A 26,745-nucleotide genomic window follows, 5' to 3' on the forward strand; every position below is an offset into this window, starting at 1 on the left:
CGTCCCGAAGTGAGGGGCGGCCCTTGGGGGCGCCTCGGGGGGCCGACCGCGCGTCCGGGGCGCGGGGCGGGGGTCCGACTTGGCAGATGCGCCCGCGCTCCGGAGCCCGGGGTGAAAGAGGAGCTGTCGCCGTTCGTTCTCAAAGTTATCGATCGGCTGAAAGGTTATCCCGGTCTCGTTGACGCGAGCACTAAACGAGGACTCTCCGGGCGCGCAGCGACTCCTCCGTGACTAACCCGAGAAAAGAGAGAAAGGTTGCCCGGCGCGGCTCCCCGGCGCGCCGGGCGGGGTTACTTGCTGAACTTGCTGCGGGGTTTATTCCCCGGGAAGGCGGTGTGCCCGGGGCGCGAGCCCTCGCGGCGCCCGCCCCTCTTTGTAAGGTCCCAAGCGGCCAGCGAGCGCCCTTCCCTGTGGCTCGACGGCTCCCAGGCTCCCCTGGGTCCGCGGCTCGCTCCATCCTCTGCTCCCGGTCCTGCTTGGGGGCCCGCCTATCCTTGAAGCTAGTTTGGCCAGGTCCTGGGAGTATCCCCTTGAGCACCTACAGATTAATTTCAACCGCGCCGCAAACCCAAAGAATCAATCTCGGTTCATCATCTGGGAGCGAGAGCCGATGCTTCTCGGGAAGAGAAAACAAGTTGGCATGGCCCCTCTGGGAGATATTTGTCATCATTAACCTGCTTCAGTTAAATTAATTCAGCCCAAGATGACTCCAGCGTGAGTATTGGAAACATCAAGTGCGTTGACCACGGAATTGTGGTCACCAAAAACCTGATTTTGGCCAAAACGCGATTGTAGACTTTTTGAATTTTGTTTAAATTAGATACGGTTTTTGATAAGGATGGCCTTCTTTTTTAAACAAAGAATTTTGGTGATTCTCCTAGGTTTGCTCAGTAAGTTCCAAATAGTCACTTAGATTTTTCTTTTCTTTGCCTCTTTTGTCTGCAGTTTTCATTTCTAAATGTTAACACTAGATGGCTTTCTTATGACAGGCATTTAGTAAACTGCGCTTTTGAGTTGGCTGTCTGCAATCCAGGTTGTAATTTTTCCAGTTTTACAATCAGTAATGGGAGAAAAAAAAATCTCCAAAACTGTTGCTTTCTTTGAAATACATTACTTCCCTGTAAAACTAATATTTATGTAGATGTCATAAAGTGGTCTGTTACTTCTGGTGTTTCTAAAGATGTATTTCAGGAGACAACTTGGTTACTGTTTTTAGTCACAAATTTAAAGGATGTCTGTTTTTACTTGAAAAATTTAAAGTTCTATGGTGAGACTTATTAATTCTATTTATATAACATTTCTACTAAGGATGTTTTCTGCTTACTTTAGTAGCTGGTTGCTTGATTCAAAACAGTATAAAAGAATGTAATTCATGAGAAAGTGCAATCTTTCTTGAGTTTTTGGTACTCATAATATTGATTCTTTCTAAAGACTCTGTTGATGCATTTTAGGGAAGAGATATTGTTGCATTATACATGTGTGGAGTCAAACATTGTGTTGGGGCCATTTTTATTTCCCCAACTGATACTGGGTGTTTCATTTCTAAGCACAGCCCTTTTTTCCAAAGTACCATGACTTGTAGTTGGCCCTTTAGGTAGCAGCAGGTTCTTAATTTTGTGTTTTCAGGACTTTTTCTCTGAAGTAAGACCATGGCAGCCTGTCCAAATCTTGCCTAGGTAGGCAGACTTATTTAGAAGCTGGAGAAATATCTCAACATTTCACATAGCTGTTACTTATTGTGTGTGTGTGTCTTACCCAGCTTATAATATGATGTTAAATTTGTTGGTTCTAAATTAGAGCATATTCACAAATAGCTGAAGAAAAAAAAAATAGACCTCTCTCTCGCAAACATCTGGGAAGTAGGGAATGAAATGAAATCAGAAACAGCTTTTATCAGTACCCACATGCTACCTATAGATGGGGTGAAATGAACTTGGATAAGAAGCAGTGTAAGCATTTGGTGTAGAAAATAAACCAAGAGATAAATTGCAGGTGTGGAAGTGGAGCTTCTGGCTTTATAGTATGGGCTGCACATTTTCCCTAGTTGATTTAAGTGTAAATTTTCCATCAAGTGCTTTTGATGTGTTTAAATCTTAGCCTTTCTCAAAGAGCTATAATTTTCTGGAATGAAAGAAGGAAACTGTCAGCATCATGATTTGACTTTTATGGTACTTATTGTAGTTAAAGCTGTGTAATACAGTTTGTAAGTTTTGTTTTATTTTCTTTTGAGACTGGAATGGTATTTAGAAGGGTTCCCTGATACCTGAGCTTGATCAACACCTGTCCACCTTGAGGGATCTCTTTACCTGAGGTCAAAGGGTTATAGGGTTATTCTTTTTGGAAATCTATCTATTCCTCAAAGTGAAAAAATGATAGCGAGATATCTTGAAAGGGCAATGGTCTGGTAACTGAAACTGGTTTTAGAGTAGTGTGTTTGGCCATGAAAACTAGCTTAAAGGGGTTGTGTTTCCTGCATACTTTTCAAAGAACTGTGTGTTTATGTAGATAGAGCCCCCTAGTCCCCAGTCATAATTGATAGATGCAAAGGGTTTTTGTGTGTTTTTTTTTTTTGAGATTGAGGAAGGCATTGTGTCTTTGAATTTATGATCTGCTTAAGGTGGTGGTTTAGGATTACAAATCCCTTCAAAGATTTGAAAGATGTGAATGTTGAATTTGAAGAAAATTTCTATTATTGTCAACTGAAAAGCAAAGTTTTTTTTTTTTTTTTCTCCTCCTGTTTTGAACTTGAATGAAATATGAAGTACATACCTAAAGAATATAGGGAACCATGTTCCAGATTTTCTCCTTCTATTAATGAACCTGTTCCCTTGCAGGGCGAAGTGACAGGAACCTCTGGCTTCCTGCTTCTAGGGTCTAGCACTGACGAGTTTGGGTAAAGTTTTTCCATGGTCCCTTTCAGCACCAGAATTTTAGGTTTCTTTAATCTTTTAAATAAATGTATATATAGAGTAATGAACATGACTGATTGGGATAGCTTATATTTTTTCATGCTTGTCTTTTCTTTCTTTGATTTATAGTAAGTTGGCATGGTGGTTTAGTGCCTGCCAAGCAGGAGACCTAGGTTTGATCCCTGAGTTGGGACGACCCCCTGGAGAAGGAAAAATGGCAACCCACTCCAGTATTCTTGCCTGGGAAATACTAGGGACAGAGGAGCCTGGTGGGCTATAGTCCATGGGATCACAAAGACATACATGACTTAGCAACTAAACAACAAAGCTGGCACATGAACATTCATGAGAGTTATACCTTACTTAGTTTACACCTGAAAATCAAGGATTCAGAAGTTGCTTTTCTGTTACAGACACATTTAGCCGTGACTTCCTTTTGAAGGAAGGATAACAGTGTGATAGGAATTAAATGCCTCGTAAATTCAGAGATAAATTATTTTGATCCTTTGTGAACTTGATTCATAAACTCTGGTTCCAAAGAGTGGTCCAAGGAAGCCAGATCTTACAGTAGAGGTTCTGTTTCTTGGGAGGTTTCACATTTAGTGTAACCCAATTCCTTTATGTATGTGTGTATGTGCACGTGCATGCGTGCTAAGTCGCCTCAGTCGTGTCTGACTCTTTGTGACACCATGGACTGTAGCCCACCAGGCTCCTCTGTCTATGAGATTCTCCAGGCAAGAGCACTGGAATGGGTTGCCATTTCCTTCCCCAGTGGATCTTCCCAACCCAGGGATCGAACCAGCCTCTCTTATGTCTCCTTCATTGGCAGGCAGGTTCTTGACTACTAGCAGCAACTGGGAAGCCTCTGTGTGTGTGTGTGTTGTGGTAGTATTAATTGCTCAGTTGTGTCCCAGCCCAGGGATCAGGCGAATTCTTTACTGTCTGAGCCACCAGGAAAGCCCCATGTGTGTGTATGTGTATGTATATGTATATGTGTGTGTGTGTGTGTGTATCTTTTTTGCTCCCCATACAACACTGTATAGCTAATTTGGGTGATAGCAAGGAAGAAGATATGTGGTAAGTTGAGTTTCATTGTCATAGTATCTCTTTACCACAAAAATCCATAAGGTTATCCTTTCATGTCATTCCTATACTTTTTGTTTCTATCTACTTCTAAAATTAAAAATCAGAGACAAAAATTAAATTTTGCACGTTGTCAGATTTGCCACTTTTTATGTTGCTACGTATATTGAAAATTAACAGCAGCAATTCCTGTCTACTGTCAAGGTATTTCATCAAGGTACACTGATATACCAAGAAGAGATGAACAACAAATGGGAGGACGTGTATGTATATTATCATTACAGACGTAAGGAAAGTTCTTCGTCCAGAGAGCACATAGGTTAAATTACTCCCACAGGCGTATATACCACCATACACAGATACTTTTCCTTTTGCAAAGATCAGTGAAAACTTCACTATGGACCAGGGTTTGGAAATCACTGACCAACTCAACTAACCCTTCTTTGATGTTGGGGTCCTTTTATATACCCACACGTGGCCTAGTAAGGAATGGAGAGTTCTAGCCTTCTGATGTTTTGACCACTGGAAGGTGGTATTTTACCTGTCGAGTTGAATTCTAATTCTGCCTGTTAATAGGAATTCCATCCCCTTGGTGGCATCCAGAACTAAACCTTCTGTAGAGGTGTTCTAGTTACTCACTGGACAGTACCCATCCAGGTGAGGCCTGGAGCTGGTCTTCCCACTCATGACTTGTGCGGAGTAGAATAGGGGTGCCCTTCCCTCAACTTGCAGGTCCTATCAAGTTCCCATTCACCTTTTTACTCAAACTCAGAGAGTTTCCTGTTCATTCGAACCTCTGGTTCTTAGTCACATGCTGTCTTGAAGCCACGTCTTCCTGTCCTATGCTAATGCAAGACTTAGCCTTCATTGGACTTCGTCTAATTTTATCTTGGCTGATTCTTCCCATAGCGTTTTTGGGAATTTGATGCTATTATCAAAGCACCTTTGCCAACCTTCCCAAATAAATGCTGTCTGCACATTAGCTATCTTACCTAAGTTGCTGGCTAAACTGTGAATGGTGTCTCTGGAAGTTTCCTTCTAGGATTGGTTGTGAAGTGAAAGTTGCTCAGTCATGTCTTACTCTTTGTGACCCCATGGACTATGTAGTCCATGGAATTCTCTAGGCCAGAATACTGGAGTGGACAGATATCCTGAAAGATCATGTCAGGCCTTCTTTGTTGGTCTTGCTGACCAAGGTACTCCAAGAACTGAGTTCATTTTCAATGTGTCCCTAGTAGCTTGAACCATGCTCTGCATGGTGGGGAATTGAGAAATAGATGTTCAATGACTGACTGAGGGAGGGACTGAGAAGCTAGGGCTATACTGTGACCTGTGACTTCTGGAGTCTTAAACTCCAAAAAGATGGTGGGGAAAAAGCAGAATGTTGTGGACTTTCTTAAACACATCTTGCAGTCTGGTATTGTCTTATTTTGAATGGCTTTCAGATATTTGGGGACAGGCACCATCTTTTCCCAATTCCCTGTGTCTTAATTAGTTGATACTCTTTTCTTCCTGTTTCATAAATAATCATTTAGCCGTTAAGGGTGTCTTGAGTGCTACCAATTGGATTACCCTATACTTTTCACTTTCGTGTAGTTGCTAAATCTTCCAGGAGAAGCTCCCAGTTAGTTGAGCTGTTTAAGAAATCAGAGTAGTCTAAAGTAGGCTATTTAGTAATGTGTTCAAGTACTTTGAAGTGACAGAAAAAAAAATCCAGGTAAAGAGCCAGTGTTAGAAATGGTTACTGTGGAAAGCAATTATGCTTGGGTGAACACAAAATTATGTATGCTTAGATGAACCATCATGTAGACATTTTAAAAAAATCTCTGACTGTAATGCTTAGGGCACAGTAGCAGTGTGGTCTGCATGATTGCTTTCACTATCTTCAGGGGACTTTGATAATTGTTGTACCATTTGGGACAGTGGATATTCACATGGTTTAGAAATAGGGTAGGGGTACATTCCTCTTTGTATTGAAGTTTCTAATAAGTAATTTTAGGAATTATGCTTTGGGTTCTTCATACAGGACATGTGCTGTTGTTTTGGAGTGTTTAATGACTTAATCTAAAGAACAGTGATTTCTTTGCAGTAGGGTCTCTAAACTTTTTCCAATGTGCATCCCAGCTATCCAGAATCTCCTGTGCTTAATATACATATGTGCACATACACGTTTGTCTATATGTGCTTGTGCGTGTGAGTGTTTAATATAGTGTGTGTAAAGAAGTGAAAGTGTCAGCTGCTCAGTCGTGTCTGACTCTCTGCAACCTCATGGACTTTAGCTCACCAGGCTTCTCTGTCCATGGAATTCTCCAGGCAAGAATACTGGAGTGAACTGCCGTGCCATCCTCCAGGGGATCTTCCTGACCAAGGGATCAAATCCATGTCTCCTGCCTATATATATATATATATATATCTCAAATGGTAAAGAATCTGCCTGCAATGCAGGAGACCAGGGTACGATCCCTGGGTTGGGAAGTTCCTCTGGAGAAGGGAATGGCAATCCCCTCCAGTATTCTTGCCTGGAGGATTCCATGGACAGAGAAACCTGGTGGGCTATAGTCTGTGGGGTCGCAAAGAGTTGGACACGACTGAGTGACTGACACACACACGTATATATATGTGTGTGTGTGTGTATATATATACCTTTACCATGTTAAATATAGACATTGCAAGTGCGTGCTCTGTTGCTCAGTCATGCTGACTCTTTTGCAACCCCATGGGCTATAGGCCACCAGGCTCCTCTGTCCTTGGGGTTTTCCCAGCAAGAATATTGGAGTGGGTTGCCATTTCCTCCTCCAGGGGATGGACATTATAAAACATAATAATACACATTTTAAGAAGTCTGATAATAAGCCTAAATGAATGTTGGAGTGTGTTGCATCTTAAGAGTTTGCTTGTTATGCTTTCAAATGTGTGGCCCGGGTCCTGAGACCACTGCTCTCTCACCCTCTCTGGTTATAGTTCAAGGTTGTTTGGAAACAGCTTCTCTTGGGCCTGCAGGGTCTTGTGAATGGAAGCATAAGACAGATGCTGTCCTTCATAGGTCTTCTGTTTACCGTAATTGTTCTTCATCCTGTGGATAGTTTTTACTTTGGCCGGTTTTCTTCCAAAATTGGTTGTGAGTTGCTTAGTGAAGTCGCTGAGTCATGTCCGACTCTTGCAACTCCATGGACGATAGCCTACCAGGCTCCTCTGTCCATGGAATTTTCCAGGCAAAGATGCTGGAGTGAGTTGCCATGACCTTCTCCAGGGGATCTTCCCAACCCAGGGATTGAACCTGGGTCTCCCGCATTGCAGTTGGACTCTTTACCGTCTGAGCTATCAGGGAAGCCCAGTGGGTTGCTTAGCTTGAGGTTTCACCTTGTGGGTGGGGTGGGAGACTGATGATGTGGTGAAGGATACCATTCTCCTTGCACAGTTTCTGGGGAGTATCATATTATTGAAGCATAGCTGACAGCAGACTCAGAATGAGGATAGAAGGACATCACTAATCATGTGGTCATCTAGAAACTTCTAACTCAGAGAAAACCATAGTGCGGAAAGATACATGCACCCCAATATCCATTGCAGCACTGTTTACAATAGTCGGGACAAGAGAACAACCTAGATGTGCATCAACAGAGGAATGGATAAAGAGAATGTGTAACATAAACAAAAGTGGAATATTACTCAGCCATGTAAAGGAACAAATTGGGTCATTTGTAGAGACGTGAATGGACCTAGAGACTGTCTGTCATACAGAGTGAAGTAAGTCAGAAAGAGAAAAACGAGTATTGTATGTTAATATGTGGAATCTGGAAAAATGGTATAGATCATCTTATTTGGAAAGCAGAAATAGACACAGGTTTAGAGAACAGATGTATGGACGCCAAGGGGGAAAAGGGAGGGGTGGGAGGACTTGGGAGTGACACATATACAGTGTTGATATGTAGAATAGGTAACTAATGAGAATACACCGTGTAGCACCAGGAGCCAAAGCACTGTGGTGACCTGTATGGGAAGGAATTCCAGAAGGGAGGTTGTATATGTGTATGCACAGCCGATTCACTTTGCTGTGCAGTGGAAATGGAGACGGCGTTGGAAAGCAACTATGAAAAGTGAAGAAAGTGAGAAGCAACCATACTGCAGTAAAAATTAACAACAAAAAAGAGCAAGAACAGTTTTGAAAGTGCAGGTTAATATTGGCTAGGACTGAGTGCTCGATCACGCCAGGTGCACGAGGGGCCAGGGTCCCAGCTTCTGGAGAGCACCTGGGCTGGAGGGGAGGAGGGGAGCAGGGCAGGGCCCGGTAGCCGCCAGCTCCGCCCGCACTGCCCGTGCGGGCAGCCTCCCCGTGTGCTGAGCTGTTTTAATCTGCTGTGCTTCTCATTGCCTTACCTGATGGCACATTGCTTTTCCCGTGTTTATCTTCTGCCTCCCTCCATAGAATGTCAGTGCCATATGAGCAGGGACATTTCTGGTCATTACTGCTGTATTCCTTGTACTGCCCGGGTTTCTGCCACATAATAGCCTCTTAGCAAACAAGTGTTTGATAAAGGCAGGATAGAAAGCCCCAGGTTTAAACATGAAAGCACTGTGTGTCTTGGCTTTTGTTGAACTAAGGAAGTGTTGCCTTGGGGTTCTCATTATTTCTATTGTAAATGATCTACCCAAACAGCCTTTTATGCCTCATTTTATATCTTTTCTGGGTCGCTCGAAATGACCTGTAATTGAACTCTGATATCAAAGTGCTGAAAATGGAGAAGTGGTTTCTGAAGAGGGTGAAGCGGAACTCCATCTGTTATATCATTATTGCCCCATTCCAAGGGGTGTGGTTTGGGGAGGACGGGCACCCTGGGGTGAGAAGGCGTGCTTCACACCTTTCCCAGGTTTCAAAGTCTGATACCAACTCACAGCTGCACGGCCTTGGCCTTATTGGAGTCAGATGAAGCTGCAATTCACCTACAAGTCTGGTTTGGACTCCTTAATAAAGGTAACTGGAAAGAGAGGATTTCTGAATTGTTCAGCGTTATCTTTTCTCTTTCAATTGATGATAATTTCTACAGGAAATAATGATTTTGTAAAACCGATCAGTAGTATAGTGTACACCTTCCGTTAGCATAGTCCTTTTACTTTGAGGATTGCGGGGTATGTTGGAATATTACTTATGCCTTATCTGTAGTAGGTGCCCCCTAAGCCTAGGTAGAAGCCTTTTATCTTAATGTCCTGACCTAGTACTAATTCCTATAGTGCGTGAATTCAGGGGGAAGTCGTTGTAACTCCTGCTTTATTAAATGGGTGTATTAAAGTTTGCTATGAGAGCTGCGGGCGAGGCTGAGAGATTAAATAATAGTAAAATCACCTAATTTACCAACAGCTTTGTTTATTTGAAGATCATTGGAAGTCATTTGCTTGGGATAATGGATCTGTTTAAAAGGTTTAATTTTTTTATTTTAAAAAATTTCTATTGGAATTGTGAGTTGATTTGCAGTGTTGTGTTAGTTTCAGGTATATAGCAACGTGAATCAGTTTTATATATACATATATCCGCTCTTTTTTAGAAAAAGTTTTAAGTGAGAGGAGTGAGTGAGGGAGGTTAATGTTTTTGACGTAGGAACAGGATAAAGAACTGGGAAGAGGGATTCCTGAAGGTAGAATTCAAAACAGCCATTGTGCTTGAACTTTTATTTGTGGTCCCCTACAGACTGAAGGAGAACCTTACAAGGCTGATGCGATTTACTACCCCCCACCCGCCGCCCCACCAAAGATGTGAAAACACAGTTCAGAGAGAACACACGTGGTTTTCTGAATCTTAGCTCTTAAGAGTTTAAACTCGCCTTTCTGCCCCCGTGTGGGACCCTATGTCCCTTGTGGGGTCCTATTGATCTCAATAAATCATAAAAGGAATGGGGGACATGTATTCATGGGGGAAAGTGTATTCAGAGGAAATAGCGATAATTATCTCACTTCTGCCCCTGCAAGTGGGAAGTGGTAGCCAGGAACAGGCTGCAAAGCTATTGTTCTAGCCTAAAACCCTTCTATCAGCCAGTGGATCTTCTGTTATTCATGAGAAATTTTGTAGTTTTAACAGTTCTGCTGATTGAACCAGGCTCTCTCCTCTGTGCTGGGAAGCGAGAGGGCTCTCCTGTGATCCTGTGGAGAACATTTCTTTCGCTCCTGAGTCTTTGCCAGGATGAAAGAAGGATCAGAGGAAACCGATTTTCGTTTTGCATTTATACTTCGCCCGATTTGCATCATCTTTGTTTAAGTCAGTTGAATGTGAAGCCCTAAATAAATTTCAGGCATTTAAATATTTAAAAGGATTCCTGCACCATTCTAAAGTACTCATCCAAAGAATGAGTGCTTGCAACAAAGAAAATAACCCCCTCACAGACGTAGCCCATAGAGGCTCTGCTCACCTTGTCACTGAATTATAAAACATTAATAGCGGAGCGAGAATGGAAACAGCCGCAGAAATGCTTGGCTGGCTCTGTTCCAAAATATTGTTTCCCTGGTAGAGAAAGCAGGACGATTTGTTTAAAACTGGCAGTCGGCCAGTCAGAAGAGCTCTGACGCCATCCGTGCAGTAACTACTCTGCTCCGACTGCTAATTTTAGGCTAGTTAAATCTGGGTGATGTCTGATGGCTGTTGTCGCTGTGTGTCTGGCTATGTGGAGCTTTCTAAATCTATCCTCTCGGCCTGGCATCACCGCATCACAGCTCACACTTCTTTCCCAGACGCGCTGTAGCACAGAGGGGATGTTGAGTTGGCCCAGGATACCTGGACGGAGTGAGGAGCAGGCCCTGGGAGGGTTTCAGGAGGCTCTGCCTTTCATCTCACGGCTTCCTTTACCGCTTGGTCCACAAACGCTTATCGCGCTTGCCTTCTGCTGTGGGAGGCGTGGAGGAGGATGCAGAGAGGCCGGCCTGCAGGCAGCAGCCGAGGGACATTTGCTTGTTTTCTACCTATTCCTGCAAGCTTTGGGGCTTTCCTGATGGCTCAGATGGTGAAGAATCTGCCTGCAATGCGGGAGACTCAGGTTCAACCCGTGGGTCAGGAGGATTCCCTGGAGAAGGGAATGGCAGCCCACTCCGTTATTATTGCCTGGAGAATTTCCTGGACAGAGGAGCCTGGTGGGCTACAGTCCATGGGGTTGCAGAGTCAGACACCACTGAGTGACTGGCGGTTTCACTCTCACTGCAAGCTTTTCCCTGTTTAAAACTGACCTTTCTGGGAATTCCCTGATGGTCCAGTGGTTAAGACGTGGCACTTTCACTGCCATGGGCCTTGAGTTCAATCACTGGTCAGGGAACTAAGATCCTATAAACTATGTGACATGGCCAAAAAAAAAAAAAAAACCACAACAAACAAAACACCTAAAAGCCCCCAACTGAACTTTCTGGAAAAGGTAAAACTAAGCAGGAAGATGAGAATTTTTGAAAAAGCCTTTGGGACCTCCCATGGAAGCGCAAAGCAGCATTTCTTTGCTGCGGAAGACGGAGGTGGGACGAGGGCTGGGTGGAGGGGTTCAGTGTTGTTGGCTGCGCCTGATTCTTTGGAAGTCGTGGGTCCTGGCAGGCTCCTCTGTCCATGTGTTCTCATTACCATGACTGGCGTGGGTTGCCATTCCCTTCTCCAGGGGGTCTTCCTGACCCATGGATTGAACCACACTGTAGTTCAGATTCTTTACCTTCTGAGCCGCCAGGGAACGCTGGAGTGGTTCGGTGTCTGTGTCTGTCTTACTTTGCTTCCAGCCAGTTTTCAAATGGGGATGTGGGGCCACACAATCTTAGGTTCTCTTTAAACTCTGGCATCTGAGATTTCCAGGTTACCAGGGGGCGTCCTGGGGGGTGAGGCCCTGAGGGCAAGGATCTGGTAACTCCATCCCAGGCTTCTGGCCCGGGGAAGTGCGTGGCACAGTCAGCAAATGACCAGACTCAGTGTTTCAGGCCTCAGGGGAACCCTGAGATTATCTTGGAATCAGTCTTCCTCTAGGTACCAATTTATAAAGAAGAGAATGCGAGGAGAGTGGTTTGCCCCCTAGGCCCACTGTTTTTGGTAGAACGGGCTGCCATGTTGGTGACCTGGCCTGGCTGATGGCCATTCATCACATATATTAGAAGATTCCTATGTAAGAGGGACTCTTGGGGTGATGGGCACTGCAGCTTCTTTCAGAGTAAAGACTGTGGGTGATGGAGTGCATGGTGTTTGGGCGTATAGTCAGGAGAACATTCAAGGAAAAGGTAGGATCTGGACTAGGCTTTGGAAAATGGTCAGGTTTGAGCTTTTGTTGAAGGGCTCTTGTATGGAAAGCCACTCATGGCTCTGTATGGACCAGCAGACATAAGTTAAACCCTCTCTCTGTTAGTGGTTTCTCAGATCATAGTACTGTCTCCATCAGCTTACTCTGCCTAGGACCAAACTTAGATCCCAGCCTGGTTTGGGTTCTGCAACCTCTCAACTGGATTTTATTATCAAAAGAAACTTTAGGAAAAGTGATGGACAGTATTTTCAGTGGTTGATTAACTTACCTGTCATGTAAGATAGTCAATCTGATTCCCCTCCCCCATTGTAATTTGCTAAAGATTATAGAATGTGTCTATAAACCTAGAGGAGAAAATACTTTGGACTCATCAGAGATGAAAAGCCAACATTTTAAAACAAATTGAGATGTAATTGACATACAACATGAAACTAGTTTCAGGTATAGAACATAATGATTCATTACTTTTATGTATTGTCAAATGATTATCACAGTAAGTCTAGTTAAACATAGTCTGTTGACATATAGAGAGATACCGATTTTTTTCTCTTGGAATTACGACTTTTTTTTTTCACTTATTTATTTGGCCGTGCTGGGTCTTAGTTGTGGCACTTAGGATTTTTAGTTGCGCATTTGGGATCTAGTTTCCTGACCAGGGATTGAACCCAGGTCCCGTGCATTGGGAGTGCCGAGTTTTAACCACTGGACCACCAAGGAAGCCCCAGGGTTTTTAAGATCCACTCCCTTGGCAGTTTTCAAATATACCTTACACTGTTACCAACTGTAATAGGTGCCATGCCGTACATTAATTACATCCCCTGGACTTATTCATCTAATTAACTGAAAATTTGTACATTTTAGCCACATTATTTTGGTATGAAATCACTGACTTTGTTTCATTTGTTTGTTCAGAGAATACCACACAAGTATTATATTTGAAATTCAAGGTCACATTGTTTTAAGACTTTCTATTTAGAAACTTATAACTTTTGGTGATTGATATACCAAAGTCATTTACTTTAAAATTATTTTGAGCAATCAAAGTGTTCAACTGAGGCAGCCTTAGGAAGCATGGCTGTGGACCGTGAGAGCTTCGGTCGCTCAAACACCTCATCCACCACTCCAGCATCCCTGGGATAAGTGTTCAGTTGCTATCCACGAGCTCTTGTTCTGTCCTGTGAAGTGGTAGTAAGTGAGTAACATTCGCGTACTCCTTTACGCTCTAAAACAAGACATCTCAACATAATTAGCATATACTTTCCCTCAGCTTATTTTCATGCCAAATTTCACATAGGTAAGTTGAAAAAAATTATGTAGTATCCTGGACACGTATACTCACCATTTAGATTCTACAGAGTGTTAGCATTTCATTTTATTTGCTTTGTATATTCCTATCCATCTCTGTCTAACCATCAATCCTTTTTTTTTTCTGTGGAAGTGTTTCAAAATAAGTGGCTCACGTCAGTGTACTTCACTGCTAAGCACTTCAGCGTACATGTCATAATTGAGTCTAAAACTTTAAAATTTTTTTGAGGCAAAGTTTATACAGTGAAATGCATGCATTTTAAGTGTATCATTCTAGGAGTTTAGGCAAATGCATGTATCTAGGTAGGGCTTCCCTGGTGACTCAGAAGGTCAAGAATCCATCTGCAATGAAGGAGACCCAGTAGTGGTAAAGAACATGCATCCCAGTGCAGGAGACATAAGAGATGTGAGTTCGATCCCTGGGTCGGAAAGATCCCCTGGAGGAGGGCATGGCAATTCCTCCAGTATTCTTGCCTGGAGAGCCCCATGGACAGAGGAGCCTGGAGGACTACGGTCCATAGGGTCGCAAAGAGTTGGACAGGATTGAAGCAGCTTAGCATGCACACACACATGTACCTGTGTAACCCATACTTCTTTTAAGATGTACCTGCCACCCCAGAAAGTTATCTCAGGTCCTTCCCAGGGTTCCCTCCTGACCCCCAACCTGGGCAGCCGCTGTCCCTTTTGTTTTGTTTTGTTTTGTTTTGAGTAAGTTTTGCCAGTTCTTGAACTCCATATAAAGGGAATCCTGCCATATGTACTCTTTTGTGTAAGGCTTCAGCAAAATAATTTCTGCCTTCCCATCCACTTTTAAATATATTATACCAGGCTGGCTTACCTCTGCCTTGATCACATGCTCTTTTCAAAGATCCTATTGTCAAGTGATATTAGGAACAAGTTTCTTTGGATGTTTGTATATTTTCCTTAAGTCTCACCTTTCCCAACAGGGGTGTGGTTTTCACATCTGAGATGGCCATTTTCTGAGTGGGTCTCTTGAAAACCAGGTGCTGCTTCTGTTGGTTTGCTGGCCGTGCTGCAGGGCTGTCGGCCAGCTCCAGGCATTCAGCCGAGCTCTTTGGCTTCTGAAGAGATGGACCCAGACCCATCATACGCATCATCCATTTATTGTATTTGCTACTTGGAAAACTTTAGGTAAAAGAAAGCACATCTCTTTATTTTTGCAAACCTATTCTTAGATGTGCGATTAACTTTTTAAAGAAGTTTGAAATAGAAAATAAGTTTTTGTAAGGCATCTTTGAGGAACAGAGTTGATCTTCTGTATTCATAGGGATTGTTTTCAGGACAATGCCCCCCACTCAGATACCAAAATCCAGGGATGCTCAAGTGTTGTATGTGAAATGGTGTAGTATTTGCATATAATTTACACACATCCTTCCATATACTTTAAATCATCTCTAATTTACTTATACTACCTCTTATACTACCTCATCTCTAATTTACTTATACTATCTCTAATTTACTTATACTACGTATACAATGTAAATGCTATGTAAATATTTGCAGGTGTGTGGCAAATTCATGTTTTGATCCTTTGGAAATTTAAAAATATTTTCAATCTGCGATTGGTTGAATCTGCACTTGTGGAGAGGAGGCAGAGGGCCATCTGTAATTTCTAGCTCAAATGCAAGAATTCTGAAGACTAAAATTTCCTGACTTTTGTTTTATGACACTGTATAGAGGAAACTAACCAAATAAAGCTGAAATATTAGGAGATTTTAAAATCATCAGTGCTGAGGAGCTATTGCTGGCAAAATAAAATCCTAGTTGACTTAAAAATAAGATGCCAGGATTAACTGCCCCCTTTGCTCTGCCCACTGTTACTGGAGTTTCAAGTTGCTAAACCTCTCCAGCTATGATTAAAACCAAAGAAAAGTTCTCATCAGTAGTACTGGTTTAATATTTATATACAGTGTACACACATCCCCCCACACAATGCTGTCAGTGTGTGAAGATTTTTTTTAAGGCTGTGTTGAGTAGGGTAGTTCTGCCTGCTCTAAAAGAGACGCCAGAATGCAGTGTCAAACCAGAGAGAAGCTGACTCCTTTCCTGAGTGACAGCTCAAGGTCTGGGCAGGTGGGCTGCTGACACTCAGGGACCCGGGTTCCTTGCCTCTTGTTTCTCCGCTTCTGGTCTTTGTCCTCACTGGTTGATGGGAACCCGCTGGGCACGTCTGCACTCAGGCTGGCCAAAGGGGAGGGGGCCCTCAGGAGGTGGTCATCCGAAGACTGCAGAAAGAATCTGTATCACTTCTGCCCTGGTCCTCCGGAGAGCTCAGTGACGTGCTCATGGCCCGCAGTCAGGGGTTACTGAGCAGTGTCCCCGTTGATGCTGCAGAAGTGGCCGTGCCTTTGACAAAGCGCGTGCTCAGACGGAGTCACTTACTTGTCAGATACTTCCTGCCTACTCTGTCCTGCCAGGCACCGTCCTAGGGAGGGACTCAGGTTCCGGGGTGGGTAGGCAGAAGGGGGCGTTGCTCTTATGGCATGTTCATTCTGGAAGTAGAGTCAGTCTCCTGGTAGTATTTGCTCTTGGTGGAATTCTCTTTAAATTGGAGCCAGTGCTGTCTTCCGTTTTGATTTCCACTTCTCGGCCAGTTACCTTTATTTTTTTAATTTATTTTTTTAATGGCGTATCCCTGCTTTGTGATGTTGGGCTAGTTTGCCCCGTGCAGTGACATCAGTCAGCCGTGTGTAGACATGCATCCCCTCCCTCTTGAGCCGCCTTCGCATCCCTGCATCCCGCCACTCCGGGTTGTCCCAGAGCACCAGCGGGGCTCCCTGCGATATGCAGCGGTCAGTAATGCTCTTCTTAGTGCAGTTCCAGGTGGAGGGTGGGACGGAGAAAGTCTGATAATAATGAGGTTGCAGACAGATTCTGTAACTGGAAAGAAATGTTCCTGGGGACATAGATTAGGGAATGTGATAAAGGACCCAGTTCCCCGTTTAAAATTCAATCTCATAATAGAAGGCTTAAGAGACACTTGATGAATGGAACCCTGGTAATCATTTATTCAGGAGCCAGAGGGTTTCTGGGGAGCAGAAACCTCCCCAGCGAGTGCAGGGGCTCTGGCTCGTGTGTCATTCAGAAGGCAATGCCATGGGGTCCTGGGGCCTCTCCAACTCAGAGAGGAGGTGTTGTTGGGGTCTCGGGTGAAGCCTAAGGAGGAGGTTGTGCTTGTGATTCCCCCTCTTCTAAGGAGCTAACATCACACTGTGTGTGTGCGCACGTGTTAGTTGCTTGCTCAGTCGTGTCCCAACTCTTTGAGACCCCATGGACTGCATTGCTCCAGGCTCCTCTGTCCAAGGAATTCTCCAGGCAAGAATACTGGAGTGGGTAGCCATTCCCTTCTCTGGGGGAATCTTCCCAACCCAGGGATTGAACCTGGGTCTGCTATATTGCAGACAGATTCTTTACCGTCTGAGCCACCAGGGAGGCCTTAACATCACACTGCTTTCCCCTAAAATGTTAAGTAGACTCTTTGCGAGCACCTTGAAAGGCTCTTCAAGTGATAATCTGATTGATGGGATTGGCAGCCTGAGGGACCCAGGGGAGCAGATGTGAGTCTGTCTGGACTCCAGGGACCAAGGTCACTGCCCCCTGGGTGCCAAGGGTGGTGATGGTGGGGAGTGGCCACCCTGCATGGGCTTTGACTTCTGTGTTCTCTAGCCATCCTGTGGGTTTCCAAGGATGTGCAGAGTGATCCTGGGGGTACCAGACATAGCTTTTCCTTCCATGCGGTCACCTGATGACACCTGTAATGTGCTGGGACCGTGAGAAGTTCAGGGACTGCAGCCAGCTTTGAGTTTATTCACACTTCTGTATTTTTCCTGGAGGTTGGAGCGTTCATGTTCTTGAATGACAATCTGAGTGATAGAATTGCCTTCGTCATTTTCCAGTAACCAATGAAAAGGGGAGAAGTGAAACTCCTGGTTGAAATAAATGATGCTTGACTTTTTTAAGGCTGGAGAGGCTGAGCGGTTTTTCTTTCAGCAGGAACATCAGGGCCTCTTGACAATCTGGGAGTCGCCTTGGTTTCCTTTCACTGGCTGCTGTCTGTTCAGGCTGCGGTGCAGATGGCTTGTGCTGAGTTTGCTAGTTTTTGCCAACAACTTAAGCGTGGAAGGAATCAGGGAACCTCCCGAGCGATGAGAACACAGCTGCTGAGGATAACTTGGAGCGAAGAGGAGCGCTCCTCAAGCCTTTCACTGGCTTTGGGGGCAGTAGCTGTGGCTGAGCAGCTGCAGATGGTGTGTTTGCAGCTTGCACTGTGGCAAGTTTGGGGTTGTTTTTAACATCTTTTTATTTGTAGTGAACAAAAGAGCCCCATGTGGAGCCTAATCAGCTAGATCAAGTGTATATAACTTCAGAGGACGGGACAGTGTCTCTCTCTTAAATGAAATATTAAACTCCTGTGTAAGGGAGGAAAACTAGCCTGGTGATTTATTGGCATCTGGCTAAACCTGACATGCCTCCAAAATGTGTGCACTTTGACTTTCAGTTAATGGGTAAACATTTGCATCAGCCTTTGCTCTTATAAGTCACTATTCCGTCCACTCAAATCCTTCATTTTTTTCAGCCTGCACTGTTGCACGAAGTATTTGGCAGCCCCTGCAGGGAGTGTGGGCCTGTATCTCATATATTAAGTGAGTTTAATTTGAAGGTAGAATGGTTTGAAGGAAAAGGGAATGCTTCTGGAGAGGGTGCTGGTGTCTCAGGGGTTATGTGTTTCATGGGAAGAGTGGGAGAAGATGCCTCCAAAATTGTAAATATCCTAATAATTCTCACAGAAGTGGTTTCTTTTTTTTTAACCTACCACCTCCCACTTAGTTTCTTCTGTTATCTTTGGACTCAAAATAAAGACCTGTCATGCCCTGCTTTGAACCGTGGGGACAATTCTTAACATTGCTGTGTCCAAAAGCATCCTGGGCTCCTGGTGTTCAGCTGCTGTGGTCTGAACAGGCACACGGCACCTGAAAGGTCCTGTTCAGTACACCGTTACTGGAAATTAACTAATTTGATCCCCATCAAGAACTTCTTTTGCCATTATGTCTTTTCTGTTCTCAAAGTATAACTTCATTTGGAGGTGTTCAGATCCTTCTAATATTGTCTCTAAAGTAGTATCTTGATTTTGTTCACAGTTTTAAGTCCTTGTTGCTTTCTTCTGAATGTTTATTTTTTATTTTATTTAAACTGTTTTTAAATCTTACTAATTTCTTAGCATTTGATGACTTGTTAAAATTTTGGATGTATTAGGTTAAAATGAATATATTATTAAAATCAATTTGATCTTTTAATTTACTTCAAAATTAGTAAAAGTTTAAACTTGGTTACACATTAGGCTCACTCTGTATTTCTATGGACAGTGCAAGGCTAGGCTTGCTCATGATCCCAATCGTGTCATCTCTGAATGTTTAGATTACATGTAATTTCCCGAATTGTTGGAAGACAGGTCTATATTTGGTGCCTTTGGAGAACGTATAGACCCTTGTTACACCTAGAGGTCATCCCCCTTGACTCCATTGGAGGAGTGGATGACTGCTAGAGACCACCTGTAACTTTGCTTTTTGCCTCTGATCTGGGACTTCTGAAGCCTTGATCAGCATGCCTTTGAAGAAAATCTAGTATGAAGAGTCTTACAAAAATGCTATATTTTCAGCATAATACCTTTTGGAATAGAGACCTTGTCAAGTTCATTGGGAAAGTCCTGCTTGCCATCCTGCTCACTCAGCTTCTCAGCTGAAGTTTAAGCTGAAGGTCAGAGAGCATCCTTGGCCCTCTGCGTTTGGGTCTTATTTGTTAGCTCATATAGCTTTTTTAAAAACTCCTTTTAGAAGTGTGAGTCAAAGTTGCTTTCTCGACAGAGGTGCTTCCCCCAGTTGTATTGCCTTAATTTCCCTTTATGTATGCACTTTATTCTGCTTTTATCAGACACTTGCCTTAGTGGTGTGTTGAGCTCAGGCTTGTGGAGACTGGTGTTGGAGGTGGGGGGCTCCCATGCGGAGGGGGCCTGAGCCCTGAGCTGATCCTGGGACCTGGCGTCCGTCCAGTTGCCAGCGTTGGTCCTTGTCAGTGTTGTGTGTGGCGTTGTGTCTGTTTGTGAGGTTTGAAGGCAGACCCCAGAGAGCTTATATATATTTTATTGTTCATTAAACTCAGTAGAATTTCTCATGTATTTCATTTTAAAAAATCTGTAGATATAAGCAAATCTCTCTCCCTCCTGTCATTTTTCATAGTCCTTAGACTTAACCCAGAAAATGACACTCCTATGAATGCGATCACAGTACATGTAGGAAGAAAGAAAGGCATTTAAAGAATTGTGCAGTTCATTCACTTGAAACTGAGCATTAGGGGATTAAAATGATGAGTCACAATTACACATGCCACATTTTCTTGTTCTGTAACTATGACCAAACAAAAGTAATGCAAAAAGGAGCAGTTTCCCATGGTAAGTGCAATTAATTTCAAACAGATGCCACTCGTATTAGAATTTAAGGTTGTGATGTGGTAAGTGGGCTTGCCTATTTCTTGCTTATTAATTTATCTAGTCAGAGTCAGATTGATGACATACTATTTGCAGGAGATAATATATATCTAAATAGTTTCTGCTTTAAGAAAAAAAGATTGATTTATTTATTTCTGGCTACACTGGGGCTTCCTTGCTGCGCGTGGACGTTCTTTAGCTGCACTGCATGGGCCTCTCATTGCGTGGCGTCTCCTGCCACAGAGGCAGGCTCTGGGTGCCCCGGCTTCAGTGGTTGTGTCGTGTGGGCTCTAGAGTGAGGCTTAGTAGTTGTGGCGGGTGCTGCTCTGGCCCGTGAAGTTTTCCCCAACCGGGGATTGAACCTGTGTCCCTTGTATTGGCAGGTGGATTCTTAACCTCTAGACCACTAGGGAAGCCCTCTGTTTTGTTTTAATAACACTGGTTATAGAGAGACCCTCTCATGGAAGACATGCATTTTTGCGTTGATAGAAATGAAAGAAGAGATTTTAAAGCACTTTCAGTAAATTCAGTATATTCACTTTAAACTTTTATGCAAAAAGTAATCAAATTATGTATTCCACAATTTATCATTGAATCTGTCACTGGTGGCCAGTTTATTCTGTAAACGTATGGTTCGTTTGTCTTTTGGTGAACAAAACGGATTCTGGATTTTGTGTACGTTTATGTCACACTTGACAACTAACTATAAAATATCACAGCCCTAATACGCGTAATGGTCATGATTAGTCATGAGTCTCACCATACCAGTCCAACAGCTTCCAAACTGCACCGAAGGTAGCTGACGTGGGTCATTACCCTGAGTTAGCTTTCAGAGAAGCGAAGTTAAATTGTGGAATACAAGCCATTACAGAAGGGGTCACTTTAAAATCAGCCGCCTCTTCTTAAAAGTGGGGGAATAGCATTAGGTAACATCTGACTTCATGAAGACAGGTGTGTAGTGAGGGAGTAGTTGGTGGATAGGATGATCTTTGGAAGAGTTCTTTTTTTTTTAATTAAAAAAATTTTTTTTAATTTTAAAAAAATATTTAGCTGTGGCTGCACTGTGTCTGCATTGCTGCAGTGGGCTTTCTCTGGTTGCGGTGAGTGGGGGCTACCCGTCATTGCAGTGCAAGGGCTTCTCGTTGTAGTGGCTTCTCTCGTTGCGGAGCGTGGAGTCTGGAACATATGGACTTCAGTAGTTGTGGTGCACAGGCTTAGTTTTCCTATGGCATATGGGATCTTCCCCGACCAGGGGTTAAATCCGTGTCCCTTGCACCGGTAGGCAGATTGTTAACTGAAGCAGGGAAGTCCTGGAAGAGTTCTTTTGTGCTGGGAAATGAAGGTAGGGCAGAGGGACGTCATAGTGCCTCTGGCCAGGCTGGCCTGCCTGGTACTTAATGGGTATTTCTGGCTCGAGGGCTTGTCTCACCAGGAGTGCTGGTCAACCCCTAACTGCACATGGACCTCCTCGTGTTTGCGATATGTGCATGGGGATACAAATGTGCAGCAAGTACCGAAAACCTTTATTAACTTGAGTCATCTGACAGTACCCAAATGCAAAGATAATGTTTTAAGTAAGAGGTGGATCATATATAATTGGCTGAGGTTGTGTTAAGAGGGTAGGACAAGAGAGATGATACCGAGAGCAGTGCACAGCCCACTTGTTTGTTTTCTGATATTTCAGTCTTTCGTACCTGCTCCAGGTGGTCTGTCCTCTGCGCCCCTCTTGCTGGACCTTTGTCCCCTTGTGAGAGGCTGGACCTGAGATTCCCTGTCTGTTCCCCTCCGGAGATGAAAGGTGGGGTCTGGGTGGGAGATGGAAATGGAAACATTCCCAGGTAACCCTGCACCTGTGCTGGAAGACTTCAAACAAAGCTGCTCCTCCAGGGCTGTGGGTCAGATGTTAACAGGCCAGAGGGGAAAAGGGACCATGTAGGTTTCCTCTGTATTCCAGTCACTCCAGGCTGCTAAGGCCAAGCTCTGTGCAGTTTTTAGTGAAGTAGGAGGTTAGTAACTGTGTGGGGATTTGAGGTGGGGAATTTACCCCAATGACATAATCACCGTTGCTCTAAAAGACTTATGTAGAAAGATGCTCATTTAGTATTAGCTACAGCGTGAGAAACTGAAAAAATATTGGCAGTAAGACATTAAATTATGATTCTCCATATGATCAAGTAATTTAAATCAATTAAATAGCTTGTTTTATAAGGCCGCTTAATGACATGGGAAAATGTGCATAGAATATTAAATGAAAAAATTTATTGCTAGGCAGTATATATAATAGATCCCCATTTCACAGGAAAATTAAGTATGCATATGCATTAACAGAATAGGATACATTAAAAAATTTACAGTGGTTATTATGATTGTGTCATGTCTAATTATCATTTTTTCTTTTTTGCCTTTTTTCCCCAGTCTTTTCTAAAATGAACATACTAATTTTATAACAGGAAAAACATACTATTAAAATATTTGAATTATGGAGACAGGTAAATGGTGGTGGTGGTTTAGTTGCTCAGTTGTGTCTGACTCTTGTGACCCCATGGACTGTAACCCGCCAGGCTTCTCTGTCCATGGAATTTTCCAGAGAAGAATACTGGAGTGGGTTGTCATTACCTTCTCCAGGGGATCTTCCTGATCCATGGATTGAACCCAGGTCTCCTGCATTGCGGGTGGTCTTCTGCATTGATGATAGATTCTTTACTGACTGAGCTGTGTGGGAAGCTCTCTGACAGATATGTGTCCTTCAAAACTACTAGTATGTTTCTGTATAGTTTTTTTGGCTTAATATGTAAATTTGGTTTTATTTTATTATGTAATATTTTTGATTTGTGTTTTTGAGTTGTGTCTAACAGAAGTTTTCATGACAAGTAATTAGCAAACATTTATTAGATACTTTTATGTCTAATAAATATGTTTTCAGTACATGTTCTTTACCATAAAGGCATTTTTAATCTAAGTTGAGTATCATGTAGGTAGATGTCCTTTGAAAATTATTTGATCTTGTATTTTAGAGTTTAAGCATTAGATTTGTTTAAATCCTTTGACTGCCTTCTTTCATTTAAACTTGTTGCATAGGAAAAAATATGTACACTTTAAAGGCATTAAATTCATTCAGGGAATTTACTTTTTAATATTAATAATGTAATTTATTCATATGGCACTGAATTACTTCCATTTATGTATATTATTTTATTTAGTTCTCACAGCTATCTTTCCATGACCGTGGAGACATTTTCCTCAGTTGTTGTTATTAAGAATTAAGTTAGAGAGTTTGGTGTTTACTTTAAAAATACCATTCATACTCTGCCTATTTTTGGGAGGGAGGCTCAGGAGGAAGGGGCTATAAGTACACCTGGACTGATTCACGTTGATGTGTGGCAGAAACCAACACAATATTGTAAAACAATCATCCTTCAGTTAAACATAAATAAATTTTAAAAAAGCTCTTTGCCTATTTTTGAGAGTAGTGATACCTTGACTCAGATAACATTCATGTCTTTTTTGGCATTATGTTAGTAATTACTGGCCCTTTGATACCATGCTTTTTGACATTTACATTAAAAATAAAAATTAGCTAATTTGTAAGTTATAAGGTCTCAAAAAAAATAGTTCATTCTTCTTTCATGCCTGTTAGTGCTCCTATTAAAATTCTGAAATGACTTATTAAATTAAGTGCAGTGTCAAAGGCTAATTGTCTCTCTGTGAATTAGTCTACATGACTTATGAGAGCATGATTTAGGAATTATGCTTGAATAGCAGCTCTTGGAGTCAGCTTTTAGTATCTATCAAATTGTAATGATTGTCGATGAAGAGTATTAATCAATTATGAAGTCCATTCTCGTGCTGTTATGAAAGATGCCTCTGAAATGCGTGCAGTGTTAGTGCCCTTGAATTTATTTCACTTGTGAGCATCCCACGTCTGTGGCACAGATGTGTGGTCTGAACATGCTGTGTCTGGGACAGCCCTCCCCAGGGGTCAGAACGCAGTGACCGTCTCTGGCCCTGAGAACAGTCAGTACGTGCGTGCATGCGTGCGTGCGTGTGTGTGTGTGTAGGGGAGGCGATGGATTAGTAGAGAATCAGAGATCCTATATCTAAGTTTTTTTTAAATTGTAGTTTCTGAAATTGTGTTTTGAAAATCAGTGTAATCTCAGTGGGATGAGTGTGAAGTGTGGTGCACCTTTATTCAGCCTGTCTGTTGAGTACCTACCACGGTGGTTTGGGCGCTGTGGCAACCCTGAGTTTGAATCAGAGTTCGCTACCACCTTGGTGAGTTGCAACTTGGTTTGCACATCTCTTAATTTTTTTTTTTTAATTTTTTTTTAAATTTTTGACCATGGCCTTGGCATGTGGCCTCTTAGTTCCCTGACCAGGAATTGAACCTGTGCCGCTTGTGTTGGGAGTGTGGAGTCTTGACCACTGGACCACCATGTCTCTAAATGTGGTGGAACGTGGCCTGTTGTGAAAGCTGGTTTTGGCATCGCTGAGGATGCTTGTGCAAGTGTTTTGCCTGGCACATGGTGGGTGCCCAGTGACTTCAAGTCACTGTTCCTCATTGGCATTACTGAGCACCTAGCGTGAGCTGAGGCACCTACCTCATGTGTGGGCATGCTAAAGGCACAGGAGAGGACGTTCTGGTGAGGAAACAGATACTACTGCCTGCCAGCTTAAGCCAAAACCCCCCAAATCAAGGATCTCTTCAAGGATTAGTATTCCTTTTATGAGTGATTGGGTTCGAGCCCTAGGTTGGGAAGCCGCTGGAGGAGGGCATGGCAACGCACTCCAGTGTTCCTGCCTGGAGAATCCCATGGACAGAGGAGCCTGGGGGGCTGCAGCCCATAGGGTCTCAAAGAGTCAGACACAACTGAAATGACTTAGCATGCGCGAGTGATTGGAGGGTTGGAGACAAAGCTGATTGGAAGAAACTTGGCTGGAATCTTGTGGGGGAGGTTCCCTCAAGCCGAACAGCCTTCTGGAGTCCTTTGAAGAATCTTGAACTTGGCTGAGGAAGCATTGTGCGCTGTGTTCTTCTGCTGGCTGAATTAATCCCTGTATGGAGTCAAGTCAGCTAGCTTGAGGAGTTGCATTCATCAGATGTAAAGAGAGAGTAGGTAGCTGACAGGTATAGGATGACCAGAGACATTTTGTGGATGGAGTTTCATGTTCATTCCTGTTAAACTTCCTGGTCACTTAACTTCCTGGATTTCAAAGGTGTCTTTTGCTGGATACCCTATTACTTAGTCGGAAACAGGTAGCTACCTACCTTTCTGAATGTTCCTGTTAGGACCTAGAAAAGGAAGTTACGCTGATAAGAGTCTTGTAGCTGGTGTTAGGGTGGGGCCTGAGGGCCCCAGGTGCATCTGGATGTCACTGTGACCTCCCCTGTGACCCCATGACGGCAGTGCCAGGGCCTGGCCGCGCTCCTGGCGTGCACGAGTGCTCCCATCCCTCGGGTCCTTCCCATCCAGCGTCTGTCCTCCCCCACACTGCAGCTCCCGGCCTCGCGAGAAGCCCCAGCTTGCCCTCAGGCCTGTCCTGTGTGCTTCCGCTGCTTGACCCCGGGGGACACCCCCACGTGTTGGAACACCTTCATCTTCCTCCCCTCAGCTTCCTTGGCACCCCTTTCTCGCCTTGCTCCTCTGGGTGCGTCTGGCCATTTTCCCTCTGCCATCCATGCGCTCGCCTGCCCTCGGTACCTTTGAAGTGTTGGGAGTCCTCTGGGTCTGTGATAGAGACCTCTACAGACTTACCTGTCTGACCTTTCTCTTGCAACCTTCTTGCCATCTTCCCTGGAGAATCTTGATACATTTCAAAGTAGATGAGCCCATTCTGGAGCTTTTATCTTCCCCATAAACCCTTTGTACACTCTCTTCTTCCCAGTACTCTGCTGTCAGCACCAGCCTGGTCTTCTGGTTAGACCAGCCTTGCTGTCCTCTTTAGCTCAGTCCTCACGCCACTCAGTCCAGTGGGTCACCATCGTCTTCTGCTTCAGAAATACTCCTTGAATCTCTTTCACCTCCCCTGCTCCTGCCTTACTTCTGGACAGATTTTTCTTCTTAGAAGGAGCTCCTTAGCCTCTGTGTCCGGTATGGCACTCACTAGTCACATGTCCCCGTTTACATTGAAAGTAGTTAAAGTTGAAAGTGGAAACTCAGCTCCCCAGCCTCACGAGCCGTATGTCAGCTGCTGGGGAGCCGCGTGTGGCTGGTGGCTGCCATACTGGAGCGCACCGCAGGACACTCCCCGCTGTGCTGGACGTCACTGTCCAGCTGGTGGACGGTTCTCTTGGACATCACTGCCCAGCAACTGACCTCTCTGTTGGGAGTTCTCACCCTCTCCATCTCATCCTTCTTATGGTCGCCCAGTGCTTGCTTTGTAGAAGCAGCGAGTCAGTTACGACACGCTCCTGCCTGAAAGCTTCTGTTGGATATTGACATGTGGTCTGTGACCCTCAGCACGGCGTGTGAGTCCTTCACTGCCCACTACCCCGCTCCGCCCTGACCTGCCCTCCAAGCTCAGAGACCCCTGCTTCTCTCCCTTGCCTCATCCCTCTCTGCTTGTAATACCCCCCTTCATCTCCTTCAGACTTACAGGCTCATCGTCTTTTTCTGGAAGTGACATTTCCCCACTGCCCTGCAACCTGTGTTTGCTGCCCTGACCCCCTCATTTGAGGGGTGTCTCTAGGGCACCATCTTCCAAT

The 26,745-nt window shown here is 43.9% G+C and overlaps 1 protein-coding gene across 9 annotated transcripts in view; it reads left to right on the forward strand.

Moving 5' to 3' along the window:
• SIPA1L2 (signal induced proliferation associated 1 like 2) overlaps window positions 1-26,745 on the forward strand; it is a 233,150-nt gene that overhangs the window by 2,172 nt on the left and 204,233 nt on the right. For 2 of the 9 annotated variants that reach the window (XM_065922300.1, XM_065922306.1), the window contains exon 1: window positions 400-714. The exons of the other annotated variants lie outside the window; for them this stretch is intronic. The gene's annotated coding sequence lies outside the window, so the exon portion shown is untranslated. Of the gene's footprint in view, window positions 1-399; window positions 715-26,745 lie in introns of those variants that run through there. 9 annotated transcript variants of the gene reach the window in all.

The sequence above is a fragment of the Muntiacus reevesi genome, chromosome 2 (genome assembly GCF_963930625.1).
Source record: "Muntiacus reevesi chromosome 2, mMunRee1.1, whole genome shotgun sequence".
NCBI classification, from domain to species: domain Eukaryota; kingdom Metazoa; phylum Chordata; class Mammalia; order Artiodactyla; family Cervidae; genus Muntiacus; species Muntiacus reevesi.